Raw genomic sequence first — 14,740 nt, 5'->3', positions numbered from 1 at the left:
TACTTTCAGCAACGTAACATATTTGGTCAAATCAAACAATTTCTTCAAAATCTATTATAGTAAAAATAAATGAAAGGATTAGAATTAAAGACTGATTAGTCAACCTGTTTTTCTCCTGGTATGACAGTTTAAAGTGGTAATTATTAAATTAAACATTTTCTGTACTATTTATTTAATGGTTACTACATTGGATGGATTACTATTAATAATGAACTAATATGAATACAGCTTCTCTTTCCTAATGTTCTTTCCTTCATACTACTGTATTTATTCTCTAATGAGAATCTGAATTCTCCTGATAGACAACAGGCACAACTATTGCATTATAGTTTGTTGTTATTTATTTATTTATTTATTTGAGACAGAATCTCACTCTGCTGCCCTGGCTAGAGTGCCGTGGCGTCAGCCTAGCTCACAGCAACCTCAAATTCCTGGGCTCAAGCAATCCTCCTGCCTCAGCCTCCCGAATAGGTGGGACTACAGGCATGCACCACCATGAACAGCTAATTTTTTTATATATATTTTTAGTTGTCCAAATAATTTATTTCTATTTTTAGTAGAGATGGGGTCTCGCTCTTGTTCAGGCTGGTCTCAAACTCCTGACCTTGAGCGATCCTCCCGCCTCGGCCTCCCAGAGTGCTAGGATTACAGGCATGAGCCACTGCGCCCGGCCACATTATAGTTTTTTCACACAGAAAGAGTAGAGCCAAGACTGTGAGTTGCTGAAGATCATTCAATTAAATATGCATCACAGAACATAAAATCAAACTTCCTACAGCTAATCTCAGTGTATCTAAATCACTAGACCTCTTAAAGTATGAATTGCTGAACATGGGAAATTGAATTTAAAGCATCTACATCAATGTAATGTATATACAAGACTAGAGATACTGTAAAAGTGTTAAGTACCATGACTCCAAATGGAACATACTCATTAGAAAGGCAGTTAATGTAACAAAGAGCTTTACTAGGGTAAAATATGAATATCTAAATAATGTTAACATATTTTTTAAGTTTTTATTAACTATAACATACACACATACATTCTAAGTTTATAGACTGAAAAACACTCAACAAAATGAACACATCTATGTAATGAGCACACAGATGGAGAAAAATAACATAACCAGCACCCCATAAATCTTCTTCCCCTCACTACCACCCACCCACCAAGAGTTGTTAACCATTATCCTAACTGCTAAAACCATAGATTTGGTTTGCCCTCAACATACATTTTTAAACCACTTCCTAAAAAGAGAGGAAAACAGATATTTAGTAGGAAGTTCTTTCCCTCTCCACAAATGACAGTTATAGAAATATACAATCTCATAAGTTTCCCACTTTATTTTAATATATAACTTTATTATCAAAACAAATGACAGTAATTAAGAAATGGAGGGGAGGGAGGGCAAGGGCAATATACATAACCTAAACTTTTCTACCCCCACAATATGCTGAAATAAAAAAAAAAAAAAGAAAAGAAATGGAATGACCTATTCCTATAGAAAGTTATCAAAACCCCTATCTTCTTTTATTCTCATTTACCAAAACAGGCAGCACTATATCCGAGACGAGCCATCAAGCCCTGTCTCGAGTTTAGTAGGATCAGTGGTAAAGTAGGAACACAAAGATGAGTCAACGTATGAACATGGCAATGAGCAAATTATGGGAGACAGCCAAACAAGGATCATCATAATTAAACAAATGAAAACACAAGTCACAATGACAAGGCACAGGTACGTGTGACAGAGTTATGGGGGACCCAATAGAATGGCTATAATAAAAAAAAATACAAATAACAAGTGCTACAGAGGACATAAAAAAATTGGACCTTTCATATTAATACATGGTTGATGGAAATGTAAAACAGTGCAGCCACTGTGGGAAGTGGTAAATAGAGAATTAACACATGACCCAGCATTTCCACTCCTAGATATACACCCAAGAGAAATGAAAAGATACAGCTACACAAAAACTTATACATAGTGCCATTAGTCATAACTGCCAAAAAGTGAAAACAACATGGATGTCCATCAACTGATGAATGAATTCATATAATAGATTATTATTCAGTAATCTAAAGAAATGAAGTATGGTAGTCCCCCCTTATCTGTAGAGTTTTGCTTACTGTGATTTCTGTTACTTGTATAGTACAATAAGATATTTTGAAAGAGAAAGAGAATATAGTCACATAACCTTTATTATAGCATATTGCTATAACTGTTCTATTTTATTATTGTTGTTAATCTCTTACTCTAATTTATAAATTAAACTTTATCACAAGTGTGTAAGCATAGGAAAAAATATAGTATATATAGCATTCAGTACTCTCTGAGGTTTCAGGCATCCACTGGGGGTCTTGGATTGTTTTCCCCCTACTGTACTGATTCAAGCTACAACATGGATGAACAAACAATATAATATGAATGTACAATATGATGAATATTATGTAAAGTAAAAGAAAACAGTCACAAGAGATGACATAATTTGAGATTCCTTTTATTTGAAATATCCAGAATGGGCAAATCTATACAAAATAGATTAGCAGTTGCCTAGGGCTGGGGAAGATCGGTAGATTAGGGTGTGATGGCCAAAAACTAAAGGTTTCTTTTCAATGGACTGAAAATGTTCTAAAACTGATTTTACTGATGGCTGTTCAACTCTGGGAATATACTAAAAAACACTAAAATTATATCTCAATAAAATTACCACCAAAAAGCCAAGAGAGAAAGTATCAAGATTTCTGGGTGTAACTATAGATCCCACCAGCAAGAGAAAAGTCATAATGTCTTTTGGAAAGATCGAGGATTCTTTCAGAAGTCCACGTATCCCCAAGACTTGTGTTGAGTTGGATCTCTGAGGAGATCACTGCTATTTGTTGAAGAACAAAATCTGTTTCAGACCCCTGATCCTTAGTTACTGAATCTTGGTCTTGGTAATGCAGATAGTGAGAAGCAATGAAATTTTGTCCAAAAAACCAGAGAAATTCTGAGAAAATGGATCTGTATATTGATTTACAAAGAGTGATTTATAGCATAATTAACTAAACCTAATTTCTTTTTCATCATTTTGGGAAGCCAAAACAATAAACACTTTATGGTTAAATCTGCTCTGGTTTTTGCTCAATTTGGTCTGCCCACTGAGGTGGAGGAGGGTGAAGGGAAAAGGACGGCTTGGTATATGGTATGGTCTGTGTCTATACACCAGTAACTATTCTGAGTTACTTATGTTATGCAGTCATTAAATGAAAAATTAACATCCCAAATTAACTAAGATGTTCCCACCCAGGGAGTACAAATTCATGTTCTATTTTGAGCTGAGAAAAAGGAGGAGTAAATTCATGAAAAGAAATAAATTTAAGTACTGCATTTTTTAACTAAAAAGGGGGCAAAAATAAAACAAAGAACAAAAAATGTTTTAAACTATTTGCTATTGATAAAATCATGATCTAGTCTTTTATGTCTGTAAAAATTATTGGCTGATCTAAATTATAAAGGAGGCAAATATGTACAAGATATATCTATCTCCTTGGTCACATTATAACTGGTTTGTTATTACACATTGTTTTAATACTGAAACCATACTAGTCTTTTTGTGCAGGTTTGATCCAATCATTTTATTATGTCATGACAGCACACTAATTACTCCTAACATTAGTGTAGCATATACCACTCTTAGTAAACCTTGTTCTAAAAAAACATAAGTGCTAAAAAATACTAACTTTCAAAACTTAAAAGTCATGGTGAAGATCTGACAATTTACATTATAAATGAGTTTATATGAGCATAAGAAAAATCTCTTTAAGATTACGCATATAACTTTGAGGAACTCTACTTCTAAACCATGATACATTTATTGGTTATGATCCTTCACTACCAATTATCAATATAAATACTTGTTTCAAGTTTCAATAAAGATTTGGTGATTAATTTTATATGACTAAAAGAACAAGATTTTTTTTTTTTTTTTTTTTTTTTTGAGACAGTCTGCCTCTGTTGCCCGGGCTAGAGTGCCATGGCGTCAGCCTAGCTCACAGCAACCTCAAACTCCCGGGCTCAAGCAATCCTTCTGCCTCAGCCTCCCAAGTAGCTGGGACTACAGGCATGCGCCACCATGCCCAGCTAATTTTTTCTATATATTTTTAGTTGTCCGGCTAATTTCTTTCTATTTTTTTAGTAGAGACAGGGTCTTGCTCTTGCTCAGGCTGGTCTCAAACTCCTGACCTCGAGTGATCCTCCCACCTCGGCCTCCCAGAATGCTAGGATTACAGGCATGAGCCACTGTGCCGGCCAAAGATTTTAAAAGGAAAAAGCCACAGATGATTTGGTATTTTTTCTATAAAAGCTTTAGAGATCATCAGAAAATAAATTAGAAACACGCCTACCATTTAACTATCTTTTTTCATATAATTAAATGAAATAAATAATACTTGTACCACAGGAATATTACTTAGGGTATGTATTAAATTTTTATTTATTTATTGTTGAGACTGTGTCTCATTCTGTTGCTCAGGCTGGTCTCAAACACCTGGGGGCTTAAGTGATCCTCCCACCTCTGCCTCCCAAGTACCTGGGATTACAAGCATGTGCCACCAAGCCTGGCTTAGTATTAAATTTTTAATTCTCTTCTACGGATATTTATTTTACTATGTGTCAGTTTAAGAGTATTAAATCAACTGTCTGACAGAATATTCTCTTCTACTATTTAAATGCTTTATAACTACCACTACTCACAGCTAGATAGTACAGACATTATGCTTTGTTATATTCTAAATAGTCAAAATTTCATTAGCAAGAAAGGTTATTTCCCCCACAAAAAGGCATCACTCTGAATTCTTAACTGCATTAGCAAAATGCTCATTTAACCTAAATTTCTTAAAAGAGATTTCTGCTAGGAGTACACAATCTAGTAACAAACTCCATCCTGAAAAGCAGAACTGTGATAACCTTATTAGCAAACAATTAACTTGCAGCCTGATACTTGGTAGAAAGGAAGAAGTTATACTCAGAATAATTGTTGTGAAACTACAAGATAAACTAAATTTCTTTGTAGGAGGCTAGATCTAAAACAAAAACATAAAAACAAACCAGTGATCAAGGCAACTTATCCTGAATAGACAATAAGGTTCAGAAAATATACTGTTAGCTATTATAAAAAGATTTGGATCCTTGTTGACCATGAAAAGCAAGATAAAATAAATAATTACAGACAATTCACTAATAGTTCTAAAAGAGGTAAGTATATATATCACGTTATGAGAGCACAGAAAAAACTAAGATAGTATAAAGAGACTTCCAGGATAAAATCACAGAATACAAAAAATTGCCATTTGTTGAATCAACAGTTACAAAGGGTCTACTACAGTAATATTAGGGACTGCTATGAGACATTAATCAGCAATATTAACATTCTAAAAGCAAAAACACATAAGTACCATCCCTCAAAAACTTTAACAGATTGAGGAAAGAGATAAATACAGATTTCAAGGAATGACTGTAAAGATACTTAACCCACCTAGCAGACGCGCTGACTGGGAAGGCTTTAAAAAGAAATTCATAGTTTGAAAGATAAATAAGGCCGGGCGTGGTAGCTCATGACTGTAATCTTAGCACTCTGGGAGGCCGAGGCGGGAGGATCGCTCGAGGTCAGGAGTTGAAGACCAGATCAAGAGTGAGAACCCGTCTCTACTAAAAATAGAAAGAATTTAGCTGGACAACTAAAAATATATAGAAAAAAATTAGCCGGGCATGGTGGCACATGTCTGTAGTCCCAGCTACTCAGGAGGCTGAGGCAGAAGGACTGCTTGAGCCCCGGAGTTTGACGTTGCTGTGAGCTAGGCTGACGCCATGGACTCTAGCCCGGGCAACAGAGCCAGACTATGTCTCAAAAACAAACAAACCAAAAAAAAAAAGGACCGAAGGAGCCAAAACTGGAGGCAGAAAAAACCAGTTAAGAGGTTGTTACTGGCCTCTCCCTCGTGGGTAAGGCTAGGGGGCAGGGTGGAGTGTTGAAAAGAAAAAGAAAAAAAAGAAGAGGTTGTTACTATATAGGGTGAGAAAATGCAAGGGCAGACAATAAGGGACCAGCAATTGGGACAGGGTAAGCATAAAATCCAGAAATAATGAAAGACAGAATGACCAGGATTCTGTTAACTTTTGGATAGGAAATATCCATTGCTACCATCCTAGTCCAAATTATTACCATCTTTTGTCTATAATACTGCAACAGACTCCTAACTTGGTTTTCTTATTTCCACCAACAGTCCATTTCTATATTTGGGTATATCCTAAGACTATAAATCAGATCATATCGCACTCTTGTTTTAAAATCCTCCCACGGTTTCCAAACGTTTCAAAAATAAAATTCCAGCTCTTTAGCACAGTTTACAAGACCCTTTATAATCTCATGTCCCTGTCCCTAGCTCTTACCACCTCACTTCTTTATTCACTATATTGCAGCCAAACTGGCTTTCTTTCTGTTCCTTGAGCGTGTATGACAAGCTTTCTCTACCTCTCGGCCTTTGCACTTTGAGTTCTCCATGCCTTTTAATGCTTTTCCTAAAGATTTTTTTATCCTAGTTTCTGTTCATCATTCAGATCTTGGCGTAAATGTCATCTCTTTGGAGAGGTCTTCCCTGACTGCTCTGTGGTAGCCAGGAGAATGTGTCTTGCAGACTTCCAGATAAGGAAAGCTTAACTGATCAAGAGCCCAGCTGCCATGCCCTGAAATCCATCACTGCATGTGCCCAAGGTCACACTTCCTGTTGACTGTCCTGGCCAATGAATTAGGCCTGTCCCTTGGAGACACAGAACTCCTTTGATAGCTTACTAACTCTAGGACTCCCTGATGACCTTGCTGAAACTTCCTTAGACTGCACCTAACCTTCTTTTCCTCTTTCCTTCACTTAGGATTAGACTTACATCATGGTCTGATGGCATTCTCAGTCTTCTCTGGCTCCCTGCTCATTTTCTCTCACAGGCATTTCCCTTCATAAATTCTTACACCTTATACATGAGAGAATACTGTCAACAGAGTGAAAAGGCAACCCATGAAATGGGAGAAACTATCTGCAAATTATATCTGATAAGGGATTGATAGCCAGAATATATAAAGAACTCCTAGAATTCAACAAAAAACCAGACAACCTGATTAAAAAATGGGCAAAGGATTTGAACAGTAATTTCTCCAAAGAAGATACACAAATAGGTACAATAAGCTCATGAAGATTGGAAGACTCAGGGCAATAAAAAAAAAAAAAAAAGTAAGCTCATGAAGAGATGCTCAATGACATCACTGATCATTAGGGAAATACAAATCAAAAATACAAGATATCACTTCAGACCCATTCAGGTAACTATTACCAAAGACAAAATAACAAGTGTTGGCTGGGTATGGAGAAACTAGAACCCCTGTACACTACTGGTGGGACTGTAAAATGGTGTAGCTGCTGGGGAAAATAGTATGGTGATTCCTGAAAAAAATTAAACATAGAATTACCATACAAGCCAGCAATTCCACTTCTGGATATATATCTAAATGAAAGCACAGACTCGAGCATATATTTGTATACCCATGATCACAGCAGCATTATTTGCAACACCCAAAAGGTGGAGGCAACCCAAGTGTCCATCAGTGGATGAATGGATAAACAAAATGTAATATACATACAGGGGAGTATTATTTAGCCTTATAAATGAAATCCTGACATGCTACAAGATAGATGAACCTTGAAGACATTATGCTAAGTGAAACAAGCAGACACAAAAAGACAAATATATTATTCCACTTATATGAAGTACCCATAGTAGTCAAATTCATAGAAAAAAAATGGTGGTTACAAGGGGCTAGGGAAGAGAATGGGAGTCAGTGTTTAATGGGTACAGAGTTTCAGTCGGGGAAGATGAAAAAGTTGTGGAGATGGATGACAGTGATGTTGCACAACAATGTGAATGTACTTAATGCCAAACTGTACACTTAAAAATGGTATGGTAAATTTTATGTATATCTGCTTCTCAGAGGAACCAGACAAACACACACTCCATTTAAAGAACCATCCTCTCTTTCCCTTTACTCAAATTCATATCCTGTTTTTTGTAAAGTACTTGCCACTAACTGAAATGATTCTGTTAGCTTATCTATTATACAAGTCTTCTCACTAGAATGCCAAGTTACAAGAAATCAGGAATCTTATCTGCCTGATCTCTAGCAACTAAAACAGTTGATTGGCACACAGTAGGCACTCAATGAATTTTTTATTGCATTAAACAATAAAAGAATGGGTAGAGAGAGGAAATAAGTTCTAATGTTCGATGGCAGAGTAGGGTGACTACAGTTAACAATGTATTGTTACTTCAAATGTATATTTGCATTGTATATTTCAAAATAGCTAGAAGAGAGGACTTGAAATGTTCCCAACACATAGAAATGATAAATACTCAAGGTGATGGACACCCCAAATACCATGACTTGATCATTACACAGTCTGTGCATTTAATAAAATATCACATATACCTATAAATATGTATATTATGTATTGAGAGAAAGTGTTTATAAAAATGAATAAAAGTATAAAAATGGCTGCTGTACTTCTAGCTTGGGCAACTAAGAATATGTTGATGCCAATCACTAAGATATGAGAATAATAGTAATAATAAAATTAGGAAAATGATATCTAATATTACTTAAACACTTTTTATCACCCAACTTCCAGTTTCAAGAGCTCTGGAATCACAACGGACATTTAAAGTATAGCTAGGGGTCCATCAGGCACTTAAAATAGAGAAACTGAGCACAAAAGAGAACAGTAGGGAACCAAGAGATTTGTTCCTACATAAAACTGGTAAACTGATACCCACATGGCCTCATGGCTCCTGGGTATGCCAGGGAGATGCAGGTGGTAGCAGCCTTTTTATTTAAATTAATCAATTAATTTAACGGGCTGATAAATTGATCTATACACTACTTCTTGAGTCATAGTAAATATTAAATATGAAAGTGGTTATATCTTCCAGAAATTCTATAAAGATCACTTTTCACGTCCCTTAGGGTTTCAGGCTCAAAAGTAAATATTCAAACTAGAAAACTGGCTTGATTCAGCTCACAGACATGCTTTGTTTGTCCTACACAATTCAGGGGGAAATATGGTTATGGTGAAATACTAGAGGCATTCTCATTAAAATCATGAAGAAAAAAAGGTATTCACTGCTATAAAACGTTGTTCTGGAAAGGCTAGATAGGTCATTCAAACAAGAATGGGCATAAATATTAAAAAGATAATTTTTTCATTATTTGCAGGTGACATGGACAAACGAAATCAACGTTGGAAAACCACTGGAAATAGTAAGGCCAGTTATGTGTATGCTTATCACAATACTCAAAAATCAATGACTATTCTTTATACAAACAGTAGCTAGTTAGAAAACACTACAGAATAACAAAAAATATACCACTCATAGTAGGGGTGAAAGATTTAACACCTCATATCAAATTTAACAAGAGACCCACAGGACCTTTATGAAAACAATTATAACAATGTCAATTATACAAATATGAATTAAAAATCCAATGTGATCCCAAAATACTAGCAAATTTTTCCAATTATATGGGTTTTTTTGTGGTTTTTTTTTTTTTTCAATTTTTCCAGAGTCTTGCTCTGTTGCCAAGTCTAGAGTGCTGTGGCATCAGCAGAGCTCACAGCATCCTCAAACTCCTGGGCTCAAGCAATCCTCCTGCCTCACCTCCCAAATAACTGGGACTATATGTGCTCACCACCACCTATAGCCTGGCTAATTATTCATTTCTATTTTTTTCAGTTGCTCAGCTACTTTTTTCTATTTTTAGTAGAGACAGGGTCTCACAGTTGCTCAGGCTGGTCTCGAGCTCCTGAGCTCAAATGATCCGCCTGCCTTGTCCTCCCAGAGTGCTAGGATTACAGGTGTGAGCCACTGCACCTGGCCCAAATTTCTTCCATTATAAAACAAGGTAAACTAGCATGCTATTTCTCCTCACCTTCAAAGGTTCTGTCCTCCATAGTCCACCAGAACACTGTGGATCTGTTCATAGTTATGTGTTAAAAAGCTCAGAATTTCTCTTTACTTTTCTCAGGTCCAAAGTAGAATCTAGATACCTTCTAGGTAGAGAGGAGGAAGGAAAGGTAATCTCCTTTTTGGACAGCTCTATGCTGATATAATAAGGAGTTTCCTATTATTTGCCGGAGTCACCGTGGTCAGTCTTTTAGTTGCATTTAAAAGTCATTGGATTAAGAATAGTTTATCTTGGCTGGCAGCAGTGGCTCACACCTGTAATCCCAGCACTCTGGGAGGCTGAGGCGGGAGGATCACTTAAGGTCAGCAGCTCGAGATCAGCCTGAGCAAGAGTGAGACCCCATCTCTACTAAAAATAGAAAAAATTAGCCAGGCATGGTGGTGCACACCTGTAGTCCCAGCTACTCGGGAAGCTGAGGCAGGAGGATAGCCTGAGCCCAGGAGTTTGAGGTTGCTGTGAGCTAGGCTGACACCATGGTACTCTACCCCAAACAACAGAGCAAGACTCTGTCGCAAGAAAAAAAAAAGGAAAGAAAGAAAAAGAAAATAATAATTTATATGGAGTGTGAAGAGATTAAGGACCTAAATCCAAAGATGTCACTCTACTCTTTAACCTAAACAGATATCTACAGAGACAATGAAATGTTGAGAGGAACTAGACAAGGGTTATCCACATAAGGAGATACAGGGACATCTCCATTCTGTTCCCTGAGTACAAACTTGACCTCAAAAGACTTAAGGTAGCTACATGGATACCTCTTACAATGCTTAAGAGAGAGAGAGAGAGAGAGAGAGAGAGAGAGAGAGAGAGAGAGAGAGAGAGAGAGAGAGAGAGAGAGAAACAAAAGACTCAGGGTAGAGAACTGAACTAGCTTCACCAAGAGGAAGATTTCAAGACTAAAAAGTCTTATAAAATATTTTCAAAATATTCTAGGAAGCTAAAGAAAATGAAGGCATTGCAATAACCAAAAAGCTACAGCAAATCTAAGAACTATGGAAAAATAATATGGAAAATAAAATACTCAATGGATACTGAGGGATAAACCATGATGATGATTATCCATCCAGTGGGATTACTGACAAAAAGGAGTAAACAGTCACACAAAGGTAAGTGCCATTCACTTTGGTACTAAAAAGATCTGAGTTCCAGTCTTGACTCTGCCCCTGATTATATAATCTTGGACAGACTACTTAAACTCTCTAATACTGTTTCTAGTCTGTAAAATTGGGATAATAATAGTACCTACCTCATAAAATTGCCATATGCGTAAGAGTACCCAAAAATGCACATGGTACAATGGCTGTTATTCGTAATTATTTTCCTAGAGTAGCAGGTACATACATAAGGCATGTAACACTTAAAACTTTCTCTTATACCTAAAAATAAATGAAATCTTTGAGGTCAAGAAGGGTATAAAATTAACTCCTCCCACAGAACTCTGAAGTATACAAATAAAGGACTAAATTTCTTTAGCACAAAATCTATGAAAGCCAAGAATTCTACAGACATGAGGATTGGAGTTTGGGGAGCTGGATGTTTCAGCTCCCTATATTCTAATACCAGACATTCTCCTTTTGGAAAAGGACATAAATTAAATCTCTCTCAAATAATAGGATTTCTATTTCTCAATGAACTTAGTGATTTTCTCATTTGTCTTATTTAAGTATTCTAAAATCTGTAAGTATTGACTAACACTTAAGTATCTATCCTAGCAAGCCTGAAGAGTATCTAGGAGTCAGTTTCACCTGGTTAATATTACAGGCCTACAAATCATGGGGTACACCGCACAAATGTTTAGCATTCTGGTAAGGAAGCCTAGACTCTAAAATTTATATTGAAACATGAAATATGATATATAAAGATACGACTAAGTAGCTACTATATAAAAAATATATCCTATCAATAAAATCTAAGAGAATTAAACCAAAAAAAAATTAGAGATCATTTCAGTGTACTAGCTGTACTTTGCTACAAATAAATACTTTTAAATATCCAGGAATAAATTCACTAATAACATGTTAAAAAATGCAATGGAAAAAAGATCCCACTCTCCAAAGCAACAAAAACGCCAAATACATATTTATTGCAAAGTATTAAGCCTAACAAGAAATGTTTAAGACCTATATGCAAAACACTACAAAACTGTACAACAGGTTATTAAAGACAATCATAGTAAGAGCGAGATATGTCACTTCTAGATGAGCAAAGACTCCAAACTGGCTGTCACAAACTAGAAGAAATCCATACTTCTTTAAAACTATAAAACATAAATACCATCACCATGGACATGTCAGGCCTTTAAAAACTCTGTATATTGGTCAGGTGCTGTGGCTCATTGCCTATAATCCTAGCACTCTGGGAGGTCCAGGCGGTGGATCATTTGAGCTCAGGAGTTCAAGACCAGCCTGAGCAAGAGGCAGATCCCCGTCTCTACTAAAAAAAATAGAAAGAAATTAGCTGGACAACTAAAAATATATATATAGAAAAAATTAGCCGGGCATGGTGGCACATGTCTGTAGTCCCAAGCCACTTGGGAGGCTGAGGCAGGAGGATTGCTTAAGCCCAGGAGTTTGAGGTTGCTGTGAACTAGGCTGACGCCACGGCACTCACTCTAGCCTGGGCCACAGAGAAGAGACTCTTTCTCAAAAAATAAATAAATAAATAAAAGCTCTGCATGTTTTCAAATGGTATGAATACATAAACCTAAGGATTAATTCAAATCAATATTGTTTGCATTTAGTTTCTCATCATCTTGTTCACTGGAACTTTAAAATAATTAAAACAATTTAATAAAATAAATAGCTGTACAGAGTTATATGCACAACTGAGGACTGAGGAGGGTAGAAGCAAAAGGGAAAATTTAAACTGAATTTTTTTTCTTTTTTATTAAAAAAAATGTTTTCCATAAAATAAACTGCTAAGCAACCTTTAAAAATGAGGTAGGATCTGTATAAACTCATGGAAAGTAAAGATCATTTTCTTTAAGCAGACTACAAATAAGTCTGTTATTACATGATTCTATTGTTTGTAAAACGACTTATGCTAACATACGCATGGGAAAAACACAGAAAAATATGCACTTAATAGTTTGTGATTGAACTGTAAAGTCTAGGCTTCCATTACATGGGGTATGTAATAAAATAAAAAAATAAAGAAACTGTTAGGTGGAAATTTACAACACTGGGTTGTGGCTTTCACCCTTTATGTTACAAATTTCTATATATTTTATATTTTCTAAAAAGCAACGTTTACCAATTTTGAAATCAAATAACATGGATTTTTTTTAAAGAAATAAAAAGCTATGAGAACAGAATATATATATTTTTTCCACTAGATTAGGACACAACTTTGCTAATAGCAGGTTGCTATACAAATCAGATATATGCTAGCATGATTTTTATGGGAATCTTGACTAGGCATAAAATTCCTCCTTAGTGACCAAAAATGACCACCAATCCTGGACACCTTAATGACACAATAGGGCAGGTACTGAGAAATGGCATATGATTATTGGCAAAGTCGAACAAAGTTATTAAATTTCAGAACTGATTTTTAGTTATTAATATTAGTCTACAGTTCTAGGTACATTGTTTTTGAAGTTATCTATATAAAGAAGTTTTCATGCTTGGGAAGTAATAATTTATCATCGAAGCATTTCACAAAATCTTTCATCATTAAAAGTATAACAGTTATTGTTTGGTTAACTGAAAAGAATAAGAGTTCAAAAAACAACGTGCAAGGAAAACAAACCTCCACAATTTTTTGTTCTTGATATTGCAAGTAATCAATCTGCCAACTTTCAAAGCTTCAAACTTACAACCTACTCTTAGAGAGTTCTATTATTCAAACTTCCAGTTTCCAAAACTGAACCTTAAGCGGCCTCCAGGTTTCCTTGGAGATTGGAACTCAGTGAACTGAAAAGTTCTCTCTTTTTTAAAGTGATAGAAGCCAACTCAAAGATGATTAATATTTTTATAATATTTGGAAAGATACCTGCCTTTAAATGTTTTAAAATTTAACAATCTGTAAGAGGTAGTATAAAATGAAACCATCTGGTTAGGTAAATTGCTAAATAAGGCCTTACATCTTTACAGCACCACATTTAACATTTTTAACTAATTTTTTGTAATATAAAATTACTTGGTCTTTTTCTTGTGAATAAGCATTGTTACATACGCTGAATGATGCTAAAGAAGGAAGAGATCAAAATAAAAAACACAAAAATAAAAATTATTGCGGATTACACAGGACTCTTTGAAGAGAACAATCTCACTGAAGCAATGAGCACATCCTTGTGAGAAGTAGGAAATATTGTTTCAAATAGGCAGGGTGGAAGAACAAAATTACGGTGGGTTAAAAAGTCAAGATGAAAAATTTTGCCTGATATAGTATATGCTCAATTATTCAAATAATTACAGAATAACTACTTCATATGCTGGATCTGTGGGCAGAGAGATAAGTAAGATATAGGGCCCTATCCTTCAGGATGTTCACAATTTATTAACAGTATGACAGAAGTTAAAAATATAATTAACCAAAATACTGAAGGTTATAAACATGCTATAAATAAAACCACTCTGTAGGAACACAAAAAGGAAGAAATTAGGGCCTCTGATAATGGCTTCGCAGGATGCACAGGATGAGGGTAGGCAAGAGAAGAACATTCATTTCAAACAATGCTGAGATACCACAAGAA

At 35.5% G+C, this 14,740-nt stretch overlaps 1 protein-coding gene across 12 annotated transcripts in view; it reads right to left on the bottom strand.

Annotated features, from left to right (window-relative positions):
- RNF111 (ring finger protein 111) overlaps positions 1-14,740 on the bottom strand; it is an 87,006-nt gene that overhangs the window by 49,835 nt on the left and 22,431 nt on the right. The gene's annotated exons all lie outside the window — the stretch shown is intronic.

The sequence above is a fragment of the Lemur catta genome, chromosome 1 (assembly GCF_020740605.2).
Source record: "Lemur catta isolate mLemCat1 chromosome 1, mLemCat1.pri, whole genome shotgun sequence".
Lineage (NCBI taxonomy): Eukaryota > Metazoa > Chordata > Mammalia > Primates > Lemuridae > Lemur > Lemur catta.
The sequence above is the reverse complement of the archived record's forward strand: the minus strand, read 5'-3'. Positions and strand labels throughout refer to the sequence as shown.